The sequence below is a fragment of the Mesoplodon mirus genome, assembly GCF_964341445.2.
Source record: "Mesoplodon mirus genome assembly, chromosome: 2".
NCBI classification, from domain to species: domain Eukaryota; kingdom Metazoa; phylum Chordata; class Mammalia; order Artiodactyla; family Ziphiidae; genus Mesoplodon; species Mesoplodon mirus.
The window spans coordinates 201,982,523-202,003,580 of NC_138977.1; the positions used below are offsets into that span (position 1 = coordinate 201,982,523).

At 42.0% G+C, this 21,058-nt stretch overlaps 1 protein-coding gene across 3 annotated transcripts in view; it reads right to left on the minus strand.

Moving 5' to 3' along the window:
• The window catches only part of DNMBP (dynamin binding protein), a 139,770-nt gene extending 119,776 nt beyond the window's left edge, over positions 1 to 19,994 (minus strand). For all 3 annotated transcript variants that reach the window (XM_082631459.1, XM_082631458.1, XM_082631456.1), the window contains exon 1: positions 19,714 to 19,994. The gene's annotated coding sequence lies outside the window, so the exon portion shown is untranslated. The remainder of the gene's footprint in view (positions 1 to 19,713) is intronic.
• Between the last annotated feature and the right edge of the window lie 1,064 nt (positions 19,995 to 21,058).

Sequence of the window (21,058 nt, forward strand, 5' to 3'; positions counted from 1 at the left end):
TTATCTACTTACTCTATTAATATTGAGAAAAGAATGTTAAATCCCCAACTCTTATTGGGATTTTTCTCTTTAATTCTGTCAATTTTGCTTCATGTATTTTGAAGATCTGTTACTAGGTAAATGCACATTTTGAGTTTTTCTATCATCTTGATAAACTGACCTTGTTATCATAACAAAATGTCCCTCTTTATCTCCTTACCTTAAAGTCTACTTTCTCTGACATAAATATAGCCATGCCAGCTTTTCATGCTTACTGTTTACTTGGTATACCTTTTTCTTTTTATTTATTTTATTATTATTATTTTTTGCTTTCAACATGCCTATGCCTTTATATTTAAGGTACATCTCTCTTTCCTCCCAGCTTTATGGAGACATAATTGACATATAATATTGTGCAAGTTTAACATGTACAATGTGATGATTTGATACACATATATTGTAAAATGATTACCACAATAAGGTTAGTTAACACATCACGCACCTCAAATAATTACAATTTCTTTTCTTGTGGTGAGAATATTTAAAATCTACTCTCTTAGCAATTTTCAAGTATATAATATAGTATTGTTAATTACAGTTACCATGCTGTATATTAGATCCCCAGAACTTATTCATTTTATAAGTGGACGTTTGTTCTCTTTGACCAACATTTCCCCATTTCCCCCACCCCCCAGCCCCAGAAACTACCACTCTACTCTCTTTTTCTACGCATTTGGCTTTTTTTTAGTTTCCACATACAAATGAGATCACATAGTTATTTGTCGTCCTCTGAATTTCTAAAGTGCATCTCTTTTAGACAGTTGTTGTCTGATCATTTATACTTTTAAAATATTTGGACCATTTACATTTAATGTAATTACTGATCTTGCATTTGTTTCTATTTGTCCTATTTTTTTATTCCTTCTTTACTGCCTTCTTTGGGTTAATCAAATATTTTTTAGTATTTCATTTTAGTTCCTCTAGTGGCTTTTATTTATACCACTGGATTTTTCAAGTGGTTGTTTTAGGGATTGCAATATGCATCATTAACTTATCACAGTCTATTTACATTTAATATTATACCATTGTACATACAATGTATGAAATACCTAACTGTATAATTCCATTTACCACACCATCCTGTCCGTTGTGTTACTGTTGCCATATATATTATTTCCACATATTTGTGGTAGCTTTAAAGTAGATCCAAAAATTTTTTGATACGACTCCCTATCTTCTCTCCTCCTGAGTGTGGGCCATACTAGTGACTCATTTCTAACCTACAGAATGAGGTGGTAGTGACAGTGTGCGATATCCAAGACTAGGTTGTGAGGACACTCAGGAAGTCTTATGGAGAAGCCCACATGGTAAAAAACTGAGGCCTCCTGCTAACAAGTATGTTAGCAAGCATCTTGGAAGGATATTCTAGGGCCCCAGACAAGCCTTCAGATGAATGCAGCCCCCACCAACATCTTGATGGTAACTTGTGACACACTCTGAGCCAGAACCACCCAGCTAAGCCACTCCTGAATTCCCAACCCATGGAAACTGTAAGATAATAAATATTTAGTGTTTTAAGCCAGTAATTTTGGAGAAAATTTGTTATACAGTAATAGATAATTAATGCAATATATTATAAATCCCATAATACAATGCCATTTTTGTTATAAACAATCAGTTGTCCTTTAAATTAATTAAGAAAAGAAAAAAAGTCTTTCAATTTTGCCTGTACAATTACCATTTCTAGTGCTCTTCATTCCTTTCTATAGATCTGAGTTTCCTCCCGGTATCATTTCCTCTCAGCCTAAAGAACATCCTTCAGCATTTCTTGCAGTATAAGTCTGCTGACAACAAATCTGCTCAAATTTGAAAATATTTTAATTTTACTCTCATTTCTCAAGGATATTTTGCTTAGTATAGTATTTAGAATTGATGGTTTTATTCTTCTTCTTTCAAACTTTAGAGATGTTGTCCTATTGTCTTCTATTTCAAATGAGAAGTCAGCTGTCATTCTTTGTTGTACGTAATATCTTTTTTCTCTGGCTACTTTTTTTTTTTTTTTTAAAGAAGATGTTGGGGGTAGGAGTTTATTAATTAATTTATTTATTTTGGCTGTGTTGGGTCTTTGTTTCTGTGCAAGGGCTTTCTCTAGTTGTGGCAAGCGGGGGCCACTCTTCATCGTGGTGCACAGGCCTCTCACTATGGCGGCCTCTTGTTGCGGAGCACAGGCTCCAGACGCGCAGGCTCAGTAGTTGTGGCTCACAGGCCTAGCCGCTCCGCGGCATGTGGGATCCTCCCAGACCAGGGCGTGAACCCGTGTCCCCTGCATTGGCAGGCAGACTCTCAACCACTGCGCCACCAGGGAAGCCCTTCTCTGGCTACTTTTAAGAATTTTCTTTTTATCTTTGGTTTTCAGCAGCTGACTAAAGTGTTTAGGTGTAGTTTTCTTCATATTTACCCTATTTGAGGTTCACTAAGATTTTTGGATCTATGGGTTGATGTTTTTGACTAAATTTGGGAAAATTTTGGTCGTTATTTCTTCAAATATTTCTTCCTCATCGTTCCTCCTCTCTTTAGGTGATTCCAATTAGACATGTTAAATTACCTGATACTGTCTCACTGTCACTACAGCTCTGTTCTCCCCGTCCCCAATCTTTCTTCTTTTCAGTTTGTATAACTTCTATTTATCTGTCTTATAGTTCATTGGCCCCTTTCTTCTGCAGTATCCTTCCTGCTCTCTTAAGTCCATCCAGTTAATCTTTATTTCAGCTGCTGTACTTTTCAATTCGAGAATTGCCATTTGGCTCTTTTTAATAGTTCCATTTCTCTGGTGATGGTCCCTATCTATTCATTCATTATGGCCATCTCTTCTTTTAAATATCTGAACATATTTACATTAACTGTTTTAAATTCCTCATGAGCTAAAGCCATCAGCTCAGTCATCACACAATGAGTTACATTTTTTCCTCTACAGTATGTGTCACATTTTTGCTTGTCATATTTTCACTTCTTTGTATTCTAGTAATTTTTAGTGTATGATATACATTGTATATGATACATTATAGATGGTGTGGATTATACTGTCTTCCTTTAATGTGTTGAATTTTGTTTTGACATTCAGTTAAACTACAGGAAGATCCTCTTGATCCTGTTAGGCTTGGTTTTATATCATGTAGGTCGGGTTTTGTCCTGAGTCTTAAGGTACAGCATTTATTGTAGGTATTGTTCTTACTCTTAAAGTTGTCCTAGCTGGGGTCTCAAAGGAATGTCTGTAGTGCTCATCAAGATCTCTCTATTCTGGCCGGACTAGAAATCCAATATTTCTGAGCACTGTGCACCCTCAGGTATCTCTGCTCAGCTCTCAGCCCCACAGAAGCCACTCTGACTCAGGCCTCACAGAGGCTTGCCCTGTGCATGCCCGGCCCAGCCCTTGGCCAAAGACCTGAGATAAATCCCCAAGAAGATTCCTGCCCCATATCCATTTGCTGCTGTCTCTCCTCCTTCACTCTGACCTACAAATCTCAGCCCTCTCAGACCTATGAAAACGAAAGCAGATGGCTGCTGTAATAAGCCACTGAGATTTTGAAGTTATCTGTTGCACAGCCAAAAAAAAAAACAACAAAAAACGGACACAGTGTGATATTAGCTGTTTTGACTGCATCAGCTGAGCACTTCACTTTTCCAACAAACATGCATACCTCTTATTATCTGGGTAAACTATTATCTTCTAAGACCCAACTCATGATACCTACTCTATAAAGCCTACAGAATTAGTCCCTATCTCCTACATGCTCTACAGGGCAGGGATTCTTTTCATCTATTTTATGCACCGATGTATATCAAGCACCTAGAGCACTGCTTGGTATGTAGCAGGCCCTCCATAGATAGTTGCAGAATTAATGATTTAACACACTGAACTACTTTAAGTTATATATCAAAATATATATTCATATTCCCAATGATCATGCTCCTCTTTCACACAGAGCTGTACAGGATCTCACAGGACTCATTTCCACATTAGGAAGGTGGATTAGGACTCATTTCCACATTAGGAAGGTGTGCCAAAGTGAATCCGTGTCCCCTGCATTGGCAGGTGGATTCTTAACCACTGTGCCACCAGGGAAGTCCTTCATATCATTTTTAAAAAACAGGTTTATTGAGTTATAATTGACATGCTATATAATTAATCCATTCAAAGTGTACAATCTAATAGGTTTTAGTAAAGTCCCAGAGTTGTGCAACCTGCACCACTATCAATTCTAAAACATTTTCATCATTTCAAAAATAAACTCAATACCCATTAGCAGTCACTTCCCATTTCCCTCCAAAAAACTCCCCATCCATCCCATCCCTAGACAACCAGTAATCTTCTGTCTCTATAGACAGAAAGATTTGTCTATTCCATATAAATGGAATCATACAATATGTGGTCTTTTGTGGTGGGCTTTTTCACTTAGTATGGTATTTTCAAGGTCTTCATGTAATTTTCAAATACAAAGCTTAAAACGCATAGAATAATTAAGAGCACAGATTACAAAACCAGACTATCTGGATTTATCTCCTATCTCCACCCCATATTAAAGTTATATGGTCTTCCCTGGTGGCGCAATTATTAAGAATCCACCTGCCGGGGGCTTCCCTGGTGGTGCTGTGGTTGAGAGTCCGCCTGCCGATGCAGGGGACATGGGTTCGTGCCCCCATCCGGGAAGATCCCACATGCCGTGGAGCGGCTGGGCCTGTGAGCTATGGCCGCTGAGCCTGCGTGTCCGGAGCCTGTGCTCCGCAACGGGAGAGGCCATAACAGTGAGAGGCCCGCGTACCGCCAAAAAAAAAAAAAAAAAAAGAATCCACCTGCCAATGCAGCAGACATGGGTTCCAGCCCTGGTCCGGGAAGATCCCACATGCCACGGAACAACTAAGCCTGTATGCCACAACTACTGAGCCTGCGCTCTACAGCCCACAAGCCACAACTACTGAGCCCATGTGCCACAACTACTGAAGCCGGCATGCCTAGAGCCCGTGCTCCACAACAAGAGAAGCCATCACAGTGAAAAGCCCGCACACCGCAATGAAGAGTAGCCCCCGCTCACCTCAACTAGAGAAAGCCCACGTGCAGCACCGAAGACCCAATGCAGCCAAAAAAAACAAGGAATAAATAAAATAAATTAATTTTTTAAAAATTACGTGATTTGGCTCCCCTGGTGGCGCAGTGGTTAAGAATCCGCCAGCCAATGCAGGGGATACGGGTTCGAGCCCTGGTCCAGGAAGATCCCACATGCCGCGGAGCAACTAAGCCTGTGCGCCACGACTACTGAGCCTGCTCTCTAGAGCCTGCAAGCCACAACTACTGAGCCCGCGCACCTAGAGCCCATGCTCCTCAACAAGAGAAGCCACCGCAATGAGAAGCCCGCGCGCAGCAATGAAGACCCAGCACAGCCAAAAATAAAATAAATAAATTTTTTAAAAATTACGTGATTTGAGGCAAGTTACTTAACTTCTCTGTGCCTTAATTTCCTCACCTATAAAATGGGTTTAGTAATAGAACCTGCCTCACAGGATCACAGTGAAATTTAAATTTGTTAGTATACATAAAGCACTTAGAATAGTACCTTACATATAGTAAGCACTACACAGGGGTTAACTGTTATTATTATTACTGTTGTTATCATCATCATCTGCATTAAAGAGAAGGAGATTATGGATAGATAGTCTCAAAATCTTTTTCATAGCTTTGGGATGTGTTTTGGTATTTAATAAGTTTTAAAATGAGTGTCTCAGGAGAAAGAAGAGGGGAATGACTGCTAATGAATACAAGGTTCTTTTTCAGGGTGATGAAAATGTTCTGGAACTAGATAGTGGTGATGATTGCACACCTTTGTAATGTACCCAAAAACCCCCACTCAATCGCATACTTTAAAAGGGTGAATTTCACGGTTTGCGAATTATATCTCAATTTTAAAAACTGAGTGGCTCTCTTGTTTCAGAAACTGCTGCACTTCAAGTAAAAATTAGTGAACGCATACATGGATATCCTGCCTTGAAAAAAGCTAGAAATTTAAATAGCCTCCCTATTTCTGCCCCACCCCATCCCCAAGTTTTTCCTGTACTTATGTTTTAAAAATGTGTCCTCACTATTAGCTGCAAATGGAGGGTAGGTAATACAGTGTTTGATTATGTGGACTTTCACTGGGCATGGCTACATAAAGGAGTAAATTTATGATGAGAAATCATTTTTGTTACTGAATTGTATTAAGTAATAACTACATTCACAACAGTTAAGAGCTCAGACTTAAGTCCGAGAGAATTAGGTTCAGTTTTTGGCTCTGCCGGTTGTCAAGCTATGTGACCTTGGGCAAGTCACTTAAACCACTCTGAACTTTTGTTTCCTCATATGTAAACTGAAGATAACAACAGTAATTTATTTCATGGTGTGTTATGAGGATTAAGTTCTATCATGTGGGTAAAACATTTAATACACTTCCTGGTAAACAGTAAGCACTCAGGTATTTTGTAAATGTCACCTATGAGGATGGTGATGATGATGAGGATGAAGGGGGAGGAGAAGGAGAACTGTCATCGTCCGGCAAATCGTCCGGCAGACTGATTGTAACAATACTACAGATGAGGCAGCAACTTCTGGGTGGGGCTACCTGCTCAAAACGGTTACTATCTTTTTGAGAGGAAGGGGGAGTAATGTGACTCTTTGTTGTTACTGGTCACAAGGACATAGCAATTGACATCCCCTTCTACCCTAAGCTCTAAGTGAACTGTGTATTCCCACAAGGATTTGGCAGCAGTTTCACTTACAAGATCCTTGCCTATGGGTCTAAGAAAACCTTTGCCAAATGCCTTCCAGGGATAGAAGAGGAATATGAAATTAATTTATTTACTCTTCTAAAAAATCCCTCTACTTCTAGGAAAAACATTAACACTATTGTTGAGTCCTTCAAACTCAACTACCTTTGAAAAACTGTTCTTTGGCTTGACATTTACAATTTAAGATTGCCACTGCCCTACTTTAGACTCTCACCATCTTTTCTTTGGGACCATGGCAATAGCTTCCTAATTGGTTACCTACCAGTCTTATCTCCCTCTGTTCTATTTTCCACACTGCAACTAGGATCACTGTTTTTAAATACAAAATCTCATAATTCTCTACTGCTTGAAGTTCACAAGAGCTTCCCATCCATCACTGGTAGGAAGTATCTAAAACTCCTGTGCAGATTGCACAAAGCTCTTCATGATCTGGTCCCCATGCATAAGTTTGGCCTCATTTCTGGACATTCTCCACCCACCATACACCCTAAACTCTAGCCTCATCAAAATACTGGCAGTTCTCGGCAAGGCAGTACAGCTTTGTAACACATATTATTAGAACACAATACATCTACAGACTGCTTTTCAAACATATGATCTCATGTGTGTGCTGTTGCTTCCTGTGATCAGGGTGCTTACTTTTGTTAACTGATCACTGCAAGGAAGAGCCATCAATAACTAGCAAATCACTGACACTTTTGCCAGTGTCTGACTGACACTTTTATTGTGAATAATAATTATATTTTACTTTTTAAGTATTTGGAGTAACCAGAAGAGAATGCTGACCAAGGCTGATTCCCACCTATGGAATATAAGAATAAAGTTTGAGGGACTTCCCGGGTGGTCCAGTGGCTAAAGCTCCACGCTCTCAATGCAGGGGGCCCAGGTTTGATCCCTAGTCAGGGAACTAGATCCCACATGCCATAACTAAGAGTTCGCATGCCACAACTAAAGATCCTGCATGCGGCAGTGAAGATCCCGCGTGCCCCAACTAAGACCCAGTGCAGCCAAACAAATAAATATTAAAAAAAAAAAAAAAAAAAGAATGAAGTTTGAACATACTGGTAAAATTCAACACAAAGATTTCCAGTAATTTACTGTTATTAATGCCTTTAATTAAAGCAAACCTCTTACTTAAGATAACCAGTTAATCTCAAAATAAAAGTATAAGCAGGGCTGTAACAAATGTATTAAATGTCCTTCTCGTTCTATGTTAGATTTTTAGCCTTGGTTAATTAACTGTTCGGCTTTAAAACTAGATGAAAATACTGACATTGAGATACTTTATTCTTACAATCGTCAAGTCACTAAATAAAGCCAAACATAGTGTCACACTTCAACAACTTTCATTCTTTTTACTTTAATGTTGACTGATTACCCTGCAGAATTACCACAGTTGACTAGCAGGTCAAGCAGCAAGACAACAAGAGAAACAAAACAAAACTGGACTTCTTCATGTCTACAGTGGTCCAGATATTATAATTACTGAACAACATCTAGACAGTGGCAGCAAAAAGACCAGGTAATGAACACTATAGGTTTGAAGACCATACGTATTAGTATTATGCTCCACAGTCTGGCTAGATGCTCAAGAATACAATACAGGACCCCCAATAGGAACTAACAAAGGTCTGGTTTTAATGTAAACTCACTCTCCTCTTACCTGATCCTCCAGGGATTCTGTTTCCTGATAAGCAGATCTAAACTGTAAGACGATAATATCCCAAGGAGGTTCTGGCGCTGAGCCCCAGAAATCCTTAAAGCAACAGACACTGTCTAAAAGAAGAAAACCAGACCACTCACTCGCTTCTCTAATCTCTTCTCTGACTCTAGGGAACACGAAAATGTCTTGCCAAAGAGAAGTTATAAAATTCCTTCTGAGGCAAAATGTTTTTAAATAGAGATGGTCTGCTGTTGATTATGTCATTCCCTGTCACCTGGAACATTTTGGAAGACTCCTTGGAAATGACCTCTGGGTCAGACCAAGCTATATGTGGGCTGGTGAATCCTTTCTATTTATGGAGGCTGAATAACTTGGAACCTCCTAGAGTGACTGACAAAAATGTAAATTAACTCACAAGAGGACAATAAGGTTGCATCACAAACCATTTTTAAAAATCCAGAATGTGGGAAACTATATGACAAAATTCTTTAACAAAATAAACTATAATGAAAAATTAAAATGAAGGGCTTCCCTGGTGGCGCAGTGGTTGAGAGTCCGCCTGCTGATGCAGAGAACGCGGGTTCGTGCCCCGGTCCGGGAAGATCCCACATGCAGCGGAGCAGCTGGGCCCGTGAGCCATGGCCGCTGAGCCTGCGCGTCCGGAGCCTGTGCTCCGCAACGGGAGAGGCCACAACAGTGAGAGGCCCGCGTACCGCAAAAAAAAAAAATTAAAATGAAGGGCTTCCCTGGTGGCAAAGCGGTTAAGAATCCACCTGCCAATGCAGGGGACACAGGTTCAAGCCCTGGTCCGGGAAGATCCCACATGCAGTGAATCAACTAAGCCCGTGCGCCACAACTACTGAGCCTGTGCTCTAGAGCCCGTGAGCCACAACTACTGAAGCCCTTGCGCCTAGAGCCCATGCTCCGCAACAAGAGAAGCCACCGCAACGAGAAGCCCGCACACCACAATGAAGAGAAGCCCGCACACCACAATGAAGAGCAGCCCCGGCTCGCCGCAACTAGAAAAAGCCCACGCACGGCAACGAAAACCCAACACAGCCAAAAATAAATAAATTAATTAATTTTTAAAAATTCAAATGGAAATGGAAGGAAAGGAACTTATCAATTAAAAGCTACTTAAGAAACATATTAGCTGAATGCAATGGGTGCCATTTCTTGGATCCTGATTCAAACAAATCAATTGTTTAAGAAATTGAGACAAATGGCAGAAATTTTGAACACTGACTAGTTTCTTGATCGTATTAAGGAATTACTGCTGCTTTTTTTTTAGGTGACAGTAATGGTACTGTTGTCATATATAAATAAAAGGGAATCCTTTTTGTTTTCTAAGTCGCTAGAACCAGAGGATCTACAGAACAGCAAAGGGAGGTGGAACATAGGAACCAACTCAGTTTTCTACATCTTTTTTTTTTCTTTTAATTTATTTTTGGCTGCACTGGGTCTCCATTGAGGTGCGCGGGCTTCTCACTGCAGTGGCTTCTCTTGTTGCAGTGCGCGGGCTTTCAGTAGTTGTGGCATACGAGCTCAGTAGTTGTGGCTCGCAGGCTGAGTAGTTGTGGCCCACGGGCTTAGTTGCTCCGTGGCATGTGGGATCTTCCCGGACCAGGGCTCGAACCCGTGTCCCCTGCATTGGCAGGCGGATTCTTAACCTCTGCGCCACCAGAGAAACCCAGCTTTCTACATCTTAAATTGGGTTTTGGATACATGGACATTTATTGTATTGTTCTTTACTCATTTTTGCAAATCTTCAATACATTATTAGGAAAAGGTCAAAAAGCCAAAGAATGCTACCTAGATTTGTAGTTTCAGAGCCTTTCCCTTTTTGAGGTGCCACCCGTTTCTGACTGTAGAGTCAACAACACAGGATCTGGGGAGGAGCTCCCTGAGCAGTCCCAGCTGCAGACAAAATCCTCCCAGCCCCTTCACATCTCACAGAGCACTGGTGAGTAGTGCGGCGAACATGAAAAAAGCACAACTGTCAATAACCATGTGACCATATAAGTCACTCCTGTTCTTCAGTCACCTGCTTACCTGAGGCCTGCTATAGCACACTGGTTAAGAGGGTGGGCTTTGGAGAAAAATAGATGTGAGTTTGATTTCCTGTTCTATCACTTAACAGCAATATAAACTTTAGGGCAAGTTTCTTAACCAATTTGTACCTTAGTTTCTCCATATGCAAAATGAGGATTACAACAGCACCTTCCTTATAAAATTGTTCTGAAGATTAAATAGGAATGCATTTAGTACTATGACTGGCTAAAATATTAGCTGCTGTTATTATATTATTGTTGTTGTTTTATATTCCTTTCCCTTCATTTGAATTCAGACTGCTAGTGAAACCAAAGACATATCCATAATTATAATTAATAATATACTTATTGCTATCATCATTGTTGTAGGAAATAAAAAGAGACATCTGAGTAGAAAATAGGGACATGGAAGTAAATTAGAATATATTTGGACAGTCTGGATCAGATTCGGGGGCCAGGTAACAAGTGTCAAGCAGTAGAATAAAAGCAAAATAATAGTAAAGTAGTATTTCAGGGCCATGACTCAGACAATGGTCTGTACAAGATAGACTGTGTCTATGGCACTGGGCTCCAGGACAGCATTTTGGTGTATTTGTGGCAACCCAGTTTTGTTTTGTTTTTTTAGCACCCTACAGAGTGCTATTTCATATGATTGAGCCTTGCTTTATAATAAAGTGACCAGGTATATGCAGCATGACTATTCATCATGACAATCCTGAACCAGATCCAGAAATGAGACAGAAATGCCAAAGGTTTCTGCATGGCTGGGGGTGGGAGGAAAGAATAAACTAGAAAGCGGGAGGACGCGGGGTGTGAGGCTAGGAGCTCAGCACAACTCGGCACATTCACTGCAACTTTTTCTGCTGATGGGACAGATCGTTTATCGTAAGAGAATCAATCACCTCATGAAAACAATGCAGAGTGTGTGCTGGGCCCAGAACCCATGGCTAGAACGTCAGCAGTGACTATTCTCTCTGGGGCCCTACTCCCACCATGTGCTTGTCAGCAACACAGACATTCACACTCCACTTTCAGAAACCACAGACCCCACAGGAGCGGCTAAAACAGATGTAGAGAGATTAGCTCTGTGGCTGGGTTGACAGTTACACTTACAAGGTCAAGGAAGAAATGTGGACTCTACTAGTTTATTGAACCCATGCATTTAAAGGAGGCTAAGAGAACTTTCTTCCCTTACCCCTCCCTTAAGATTTCTCCTCTCTGTATCACAGAGCTGCCTCCTTACAGACTGACTCATTTTGTGGGTTCCATCTGTTGAGGGCATGCTATGTACCAGGCAAGGCTAAAAGGTGCTTGGGATTTATCAGCGAATGAAACAAAGGTTCCTGCCCTTGAAGAACTTCCTCCTTGAGGGATGGGGAGGGCAGACAAGAGCATTTTAGGAAGTGACAGATGTTTTGGCAAAATGAAAAAGCAGGGTGAAGGGATGAGGAGTGAGGAGGAGAGGGCAGTTGGATATTGAATCTACCAGCTGATAAGAATGTTAACTTAAAAATTCTGTCACTTCCTGCAATTTATTAAGACTCTCCCTCACCAGTCATCACACTAGCAGAAGGTGATTAGGGAAACAAGACAACAGCGTTGGGTTTATTTCAGGGTCAAAAGAAAATAAATTACAACTATTTTCTTCATACTTTTTATTTTCTGAAAGATGAATGCAAATGTGGCCTAAAGAAGGAAGGTGCTAACTGAACTGAAGCAAAGTGACATCAAATAGACTTCTCCCCTTCCTCTCCTCCAAGCTAGTCTTCGGTCTGGTGGCACGTGGCCTATGACTTCTCGATACTCTGAGGCCGGACTGCCTGTGCACTCCCACACAGCCTGTTCGAAATGTCCAAGTCATCAGCAAACTGTAACCCCAGCCCTATAAGCTAATCATATCTTTCTTATTGCTTTTTTTTGGAAGATCAATCAAAGCAAGACAAACAAGAGTTGATGGCCTAAGGCTGAAAAAGGAGGGGTGCTAAAAAATTATATAGCCCAATGTTAGGTGCATTCTCCTCCTCCACAAAGTAGCCCCTCTATTCCCACCCCCCAAAAAAAGATCAGAGAGAGAGAAATAAACATTTTAACAGGGGTTGATGCTAAAAGGCAGGATTAAAGATTTGCATTTCTATTTGCAAATTTTCTACAATTAAGAGGTATAATTTTTATAATAAGGGGAAAATAGTTAAAAAAAAAAAACCCAATCATGAACCAAAAGAGATAGCCCTGAGACTCTACTGCACAACACCCTAGCAGTTATGGCTGCTAAAGAGCTACCTGCTGAACCATGTCAATATTTTGTGAGATACACTTAGGTGAGATTTATACCCAGAGCAGAGAGTGATCCACAGAGTAAGGAAACTATAATTTTACATATCTTATATTTATAATCATGCTGACGACTACAGTTATGCTGAATATGGCGCTCTCATTCTTCACAACAGCTTTTTAAATTCTGACTCAAAGCAGGAGGAAAAAGCTGATCTAATGGTGAAATAAGCTTATATTGGAATTGTGAGATGTTTACTATAAATTTATATACATAGGGTTCAGAAATATTGAAGACTTTTATTAATCTTCTTATGCTTGAAGCTTAAGCTTAGCTTAGGATTTTGGGTTGCAGCCACCTGATGCCATCTTATTTCTTTGGAGACAAATCCTGAAAGAGTATTTGACAATGCTTAATACACATTTATGATGAAAATGCTCAGTAAACTAGGAATACATAAAGGAGAACACCTTAACCTGACAAAGGTACACCTAAAACCTAAAACAAACATTACATGAAATGGGGAAACCTTAGACTCGTTCTCTTTAAGACTGAGAACAAGACACAGATGTTCACTAGCATAGCAACTGTTTTGACATTGTCCTGGAAGTTCTGGTCAACGCTGTAAAGGAAAGATAAATAAGAAGTATAAGGATGAGAAAGGAACAACAAAACTATCACTATTTTCAAAGGATATGATTAACTATGGGGGAAAAGAAACAACAGGAAACAGGAGACTATCTGAGTAAGACAGTGAAGCCAGGCTGTGAAATACAAGATCAGCTTACAATAATCAATACCTTTTCTCTTAAACTACCAATAGCTAACTAGAAAACAATAGTAATAGAAATAGACATGATTCACAATAGCAACAAAACTATCAAGTATTAGAAATTAATTTAACCAAGAATATACTCTTAGACCTTTATGGAGAAAACTTTGAAGTTCTAATAAAGGACTTAGAAGTGAACTGATGAAGTATTTAGGGGTAAAGGGTCATGATGTCTGCAACTAATAACTCAAATGAGTCAGAAAAATGCATAGAACTGAAGAGAGGGAGTAATAAAGCAAATATGGCAAGATGCTAACATCTGGTGAATTAGGTAAGGGATATACAGGAGCTCTTTGTACTAATCTTAGAACTCTTCTGTTAGTTTTAAATTATTTCCAAATAAAACAAAAATTCTGAAAAAAATAAGCTGAATAAATGGAGAAACACATTACATACTCTTGAATGAAATAAGTTAATATCAAAAAGATGTCAAGCCTCTCCCAAATAATTGATAAATTCAATGTAATCCCAATAAAAATTCCTCAAAACATTTGAGGAACTTGATAAACATATTCCAAATATTATATGGAAAAATAATGGCACAGAAGTAGCTAAGAAAACTTAAAAATGAAGAACAGAGATGGGGCACTTGCTATGCCAGTCATGAGGATGTATTACCAAATCACTGTAATAAAATCAGAGCAATAAAAAACAGAGCAAGAACTGACAAACCAATGTAACAGAATAGAGGCTTAGAGATAGACTGGTGTATCCATGGGAACCATATAGGAGAAAGAGGGTACCACAATGTAATGGAGGAAAGCATGGGGTTTTTGGATATATAATTGGAAAAACCGGCTCATTAAATGGAGAATAATAGGGCTGGATTCCTATCTAACACCACGTGCAATGTGGGCTCTAGATGAATTAAAGAAATAGCTATGACCTAGGGACTGGGAGGGCCTTCTTAAACAAAACTTTAAAAACTCTAAGCCGGGGGCTTCCCAGGTGGCGCAGTGGTTGAGAGTCCGCCTGCCGATGCAGGAGACACGGGTTCGTGCCCCGGTCCGGGAGGATCCCACATGCCGCGGAGCGGCTGTGCCCGTGAGCCATGGCAGCTGAGCCTGCGCGTCTGGAGCCTGTGCCCCGCAATGGGAGAGGCCACAACAGTGAGAGGCCCGCGTACCGCAAAAACAACAACAACAACAAAAAAACTCTGAGCCAAAGAATTTATTTACCTGATTACATTGCAATTAAGAATTTTTCTTGATGAAAGGACAACAAAGACAAAATTAACATATTAGAAGATATCTGCAAAGTTACGATAAGTGAACATCTATAAACTGTCTTCCACAAGTCAACAGCAACACAGATAGTAACTCCAATAGGAAACAGGCTAAGACAGGAATAAGTAATTTACAGATGAAACTATATGCACAAGAGATGCTCACAATCATCAGTAACCAAAGAAATACAAATAAAAATGACAAGGTATCACTTTGCACCTATGAGATTATAAAAGGTGGAGAGCTAGAGGAAAGCTGAGTGCTGGTTGGGACGTGAGGATACACGACCCCTCGAACACTTCTGGCAGGAGAGAGAGTGGTGCAGCCATTGTGAGGAGGAATCTGGCACAGTGTGATCAAATTCAGGACATGCAAACCTATGACGCAGTGATTCCCTTCGAAGTGTATATCCCACAAGTGTATTACACAGCTTTATAAACGGACGGGTATGAAGTTGCTCATTGCAGCAATGTTTGTGGTGGTAGGAAGTAGAGACAACCTGAGTATCTATCACACAGAGAGGAGATAAGTAAAACTGTGGTTCACACACACAGCATGGAATATAATGCAGCATCTGGAAGCAAAGAATTAGATGTACATGTAGAAACACAGGTGTATCTTAAAAACAGTACTCAGAGAAAAAAGAAGCAAAATGAAATACAACATTACAAATTAAAATACATATAAAACAAATATCCCCACTTTGCAAGATCCTATACAGACAAAAAGAAACGTTATATGTGTTCAAATAAGCACCTGTGAAGCATGAGGTGAATGGGAGGAGGAGAAGGGAATCAAAACAAAAGAAATCTTTTAGGCTCCTTGCATGTTAAAAAAGAATTCAAATGACCTATGATAAAAATAAAATTAGAATTGTTTCCTTCCCCTAAGTTTCCAACTTTCCTAACAACAAAAGCAACTTTGGTTGCCAGCTCTGTTGATGAGTAACAGCTTTTCATCCTTTTTCAAGCAGGAAGGGAAAAATTCAGGGATCAGCAGAGTACTAAAGGGATCAGTGGAAAATAGTCACGAAACAGTGTTTTTGTTCTCATGACCTGACAACCTGACTGAAAAGACCCGATCACCTCTTGATTAGGAGTGATTCAGCTCAAGACACGTTGCTGGCATCAAGTTTTCATGTCCTTTGAAACTATTTACTTTCAGAACCTCTTCATATACAATCTTTTGGCCTCCTCACAGTGATTCCACACTACTTAAAATCTAAAAATTCTAGAGCTAGAGAGCACCTGGTTATTCTACAGATGAGGAAACACAGGCCAGAGGAGGACTGCGGTTTAGGCTCACACAGCTGGTATGAAAGGGAAGCTCTTACTGACTGTGCCCTTGTCCCCCTTCTGTCTCTCTGGCCCAGCAGCCAGAGTGATCCTGTTAAAACATAAGTCATCAGAAGCTTCTCTGTTCAAAACCCTCTACTGGCTCCCCCCTCACTCAGAGGAAAGGCCAAAATCCTTACAAAACGGCCTACACTGCTGTGCCCCTCCCCACTCCCACCGCCTCTCAACTGCTGCACTTTCCCCTCGCCCACATGGGGACCGCCTGGCCACTGTGACCTCATCATCCCTCACACATGCCAAACATGCTCCTACATCGGGGCTTGGAACTTGCTCATCCCTCCGCCTCCTGCTCACTCTCTCATTCCTCTCAAGTCTTAGATCAAAAGTGATTTCGGTAGAGGCCTTCTCTGACCACTGTGCACTTTGTGTGTACTCCCCCCACCCCACTTCTTTTTTCTCACTTACGCCTCCTTCAGGTTCTCCACAGCACTTACAATCGTGTGACCATGATCCATTCACATATTTATTTCGTGTTTGCTTCCACACCACCAGAATATCTACTGCATGAGGGCAGGGCTTTGTCTGCTTTGTTCACAGTTGTATCCACAGCACCAAGAACAGATACAGGTGCTCCATGACTATTTGCTGAGCCTTGGTTTAACAGCTCTTTCATCACAGGGCTGATCTGTGATCTGATTTCATGACTGCTACTTTAGACCTTTCTGCCTTTCCAGGCAAAAGACTTATATCTTATAATTAGCTCCTGGCCAACGAGACTAAACGAGACTAAGTTATCCAATCTTGAAGATTAGTTTATTCAGATGTTTTCCTAAGCAAGGCATAATAAGAAACTATTTAATATTAATTGAATTTATGTTTAAAACTTTTCATAAGTATTCTGAATGAATTTTAAGGATGCTTTAGTTGAAGATTAAGAGCAATTGAGAATTTCAAAGCAGATAATCTTGTAATAATGCTGTGGGGTAGGTAATACATTAACCGACTTCAGAAACGGCAGAATAATAAACCCAGAAAAAATTCAAGCCTTATACCTGGCAGTGGGTATGCAAGCCTCCATTTGCATTGTAATTTAATTGCTTTTATCATTTAAAAAAGTTCCCCAAATTTAAAAAGTACCTGTAATCTGAACAATCACTGAAGTGTCTGAAATTTGAGAAATCACTTTTTGCTTATTTAGCCCAAACTTGATAAAGTGAATGGGAGGGTCGAGAAGAATAACGCATTTGAAGATTCACTATGCATTCTGCAGAAAGGGTTTCCTTCTGAGGCAGAGAGAAATGAGTTTACTGGCTCTGGGGGCTTCCTAAATTGCAGTCTCCACGTTTAGGGAAGATAAAAATCTAAACACATTCCATTTAACCCTTTTTCAGAACCAGAGCCTCATGGAGTCTTGCACTATGTTCTAAAAATGAACACCCACTCTTAGTTTTTAGGAGATCTAAATGACGATTCAAGAATTATGATTTATCAGGCTTCCCTGGTGGCGCAGTGGTTGAGAGTCTGCCTGCCGATGCAGGGGACACGGGTTCGTGCCCCGGTCCGGGAAGATCCCACATGCCACGGAGCGTTTAGGCCCATGAGCCATGGCCGCTGGGCCTGCGCGTCTGGAGCCTGTGCTCCGCAGCGGGAGAGGCCACAACAGTGAGAGGCCTGCGTACCGCAAAAAAAAAAAGAATTATGATTTATCATGTACTTTAAGAGGAGAAAAAGTAGTATAAGTTCAATCAGTGCTTGAGAGAGGCTCTGAATTGCCTCTTTCGTGTGGATGAAAAAGGAATGTGAAAGGGTCTCTCGAGGTAAGAGGGACCCTAAGAAGAAAGGACCCAGAAAAGAAGAAACAAGAGATGGGAAAGGCTCTGCTTTGGGGCTGCAAGACAAAATAACTTGTACATGTTTGGACAGATTGTCTATGAAGATTATTATCATATCTCAGTTGAAAATTCACACAATATGGGCTTCCCTGGTGGCACAGTGGTTGAGAGTCCGCCTGCCGATGCAGGGGACACGGGTTCGTGCCCCGGTCCAGGAAGATCCCACATGTCGCGGAGCGGCTAGGCCAGGCCCGTGAGCCATGGCCGCTGAGCCTGCGCGTCCGGAGCCTGTGCTCCGCTCCGCAACGGGAGAGGCCACAACAGTGAGAGGCCCGCGTACCACAAAAAAAAAAATTCACACAATATGAACACTGTATAAAAGACATCTTATCACATTTTCTGAGGCAGAATGTTCTCGGTTTATTGCAAAAGTTATCTGTGTGCTGCACAGACCCCATCCCCAGGCCAAATTTTAGCTATTCTCCACCATACACAAAGCACTCTATTCCAGTCTCTGACTTCAGTGAATTTAGCACTGAGGTAATCTGAAAAATCTCTTTTCACTTATGTTCGCTCAATAATGATAAAGTGACTGGGAGTGTTGAGAACAACAGTGAATTTGAAGATTCACTATGCATCACGCAGAATTTTTTAAAAACATGTTTTCTCAAAACTTTGTGTCGTTGACACAATGAGTGACATATGTTTCAAATCAACACGTAAAAATCAGGGAACTTTGGAGATAGAAGGTAGTCTTAGAGATCCTTTGATTCAATAATTTAGAGAAAAACAGGTGCTGGGGATAAACTAACTTGCTCATCACCTGGAATCTATTCTATGCTACGAGAGTACTAAACGCAGCACCAACTCTAAGAAACCACACCTGTATGCTGGCAGGTACTTCACTTTTCAGTATACAACCACAGATTAATCAGTTCTGTAACTTCAGCTATACAAACACGCGAAGCTAAACTATGCTCAAACGCTAAATATTGGTGCTACCACTGGCTTGCCACATACCACAGCATCAGTGATTATGAAAGTGTTTCAACACAAGACTCTCATATTACTATAAAAGAATTACTGTAAAAATAGACCTAAAGGCAAGTTATCAATTACAGAATAATGTTGTGAGTGCTCTTCATTATTATATCAATATAAATGGCATAGACAATAAAGGATAATGAGATTCCATTTAAAGTGGGGTTTTTTTCATTTAAAATTTAACTCGATACACCAAGCATTCCCCACGGCACCTAATTTGCAGCAGACCTAGCCTGTCTGTAACCCCAATATTCCTTTATTCAACTGACAGCACTGACATCCTTTTTCAAGGTTAAATACTCTGAGAAATTGATGCCTGGTGGACATTAGTACCTGCGGCAGGAATGCAGGTGTACAAAACTCCACCATAACCAAACTTGCATCTCTAGCCAAACAGGTCTTACTCTTGCTTCGGTAAGCCATTCCTCCCTTGTCTCCCTGACACAGAATCACGGACTCCTATTCCGACTGAATGTAACTCTGCAAGCCAGAAGAATCTCTTCATCTGTTAAATAAGGGGGCTGGACGAATGCTGGATTCTTTTCCAGCTTTCAAATTCCGCCTCATTGCCGGAGTGGCAGGGTGGTGCAGTGAAAAGAGCCCTGGGCTTGCCTGACACCATTTAAAAAGCCCACGTCTGCATCCCTCTGACTGCCGGCCCCCCGGCCTCCAACTCCCCGGCACCTCCCTGGGCCCGACTGACCTGGACCGGAGAACTCCGACGAGGGCCCGGCGCCCTGCTGCCCCTCGGGGGCTCCCGGCCGGGGCAGCGGCCGCGGCGGGGCAGGGGCGGAGCAGGCCTGGCCGCCCGGCGCGTTCCTCGGGGCGCGGGTCCCTTCCGCCCGCCGTCCCCGGACAGCGACGCGGGCTCCCTGCCCAGCCTCGCCCGGCCCCTGACCACCTCTCCGCCGCCTGGTGGTCCGTTGGCGCGGCAGGCAGCTACGGCCGCCTGTCCCAGGCCCACTGTCCCCTCCTCCCCTGGAAGCGGCGGGCGGGTCAATCCTGCGTGACTCAGCGTGGCGGCCCCGCCTCCGGCCTCCCGCCCAAGCTTCCGCCTCGCGCGGCCCGCACGGCCCGGGGGCGCCACGCTCCTTACCCGCGCGCCCACCCCTCAGGCGCCCGCCCCGCTCTCGCACTCCCTGACGGCCAGCCTTAGATGCGCCCGCCCATTACGTCAGAGGGGGCGGTGCCCCAGGACCTCCATTCGGGGAAACTGAGGCACCGGGCGGCGCGGCGCCGACCCTGCTAGGGCAGCTCGAGCGTCGGCTGTTCGCGGAGCGTTCAGTTCTACGAGCAGCTCCCGCTGATCGAAAGCTCCTTTCCTCCCTTGCCGATCCCTCACCCGCCACACTCCCCCTCCAACCTAGAAAAGGGTTAAATACCATTTAGAGAAGCCGCATGCAGTTCCTGCCTGTGGTGCGGTCCTCTGTGCTGCCCGGAGGCAGTTTCCTTTATCACCTGACAAATACTCGGCGTTCACTTCGGTCTGTTCATTTTTTTCTGAGGAAAGTCTCTCAGGACACCTTTGAGAATTTAAGAGCAACGAACAGCAGAATGCAAGAACTAGGCAGGGCTGAGAGCACGCTTTTAACTCGTTCGTGAATCCTCGCGGGATTCCTTTTGTGTATTAATGGCCTCAAAGTCACACTGCTTGGTTTGTTGCTTGAATTTCTGTGCCTAGTTTCTGGGATCTACCTGAGGGATGCTGAAGAAGATGCAACAAGTCTGTCACTGTGAACGTATAACAGATAAACCTCTACAGATGGTCCCCACCTAAAATTGTTGGACTTAAGATTTTTCCACTTTACAATGCTGAGAAAATCGTAGGCACTCAGGAGAAACCACAGTAGAATTTTGAATTTCAATCTTTTCCCGGGCTGGCGATATGCTCTAGGATACTCTCTCCTGATGCTGGGCAGCGACAGTGAGGCAGCTCCCGGTCAGCCACAGGATCAGGAGGGCAAACCACCGATACACTTACAGCCATTCTGTACTCATGCAACCATTCTGGATTTCACTTTCAGTACAGTACTCAATAAATTACATGA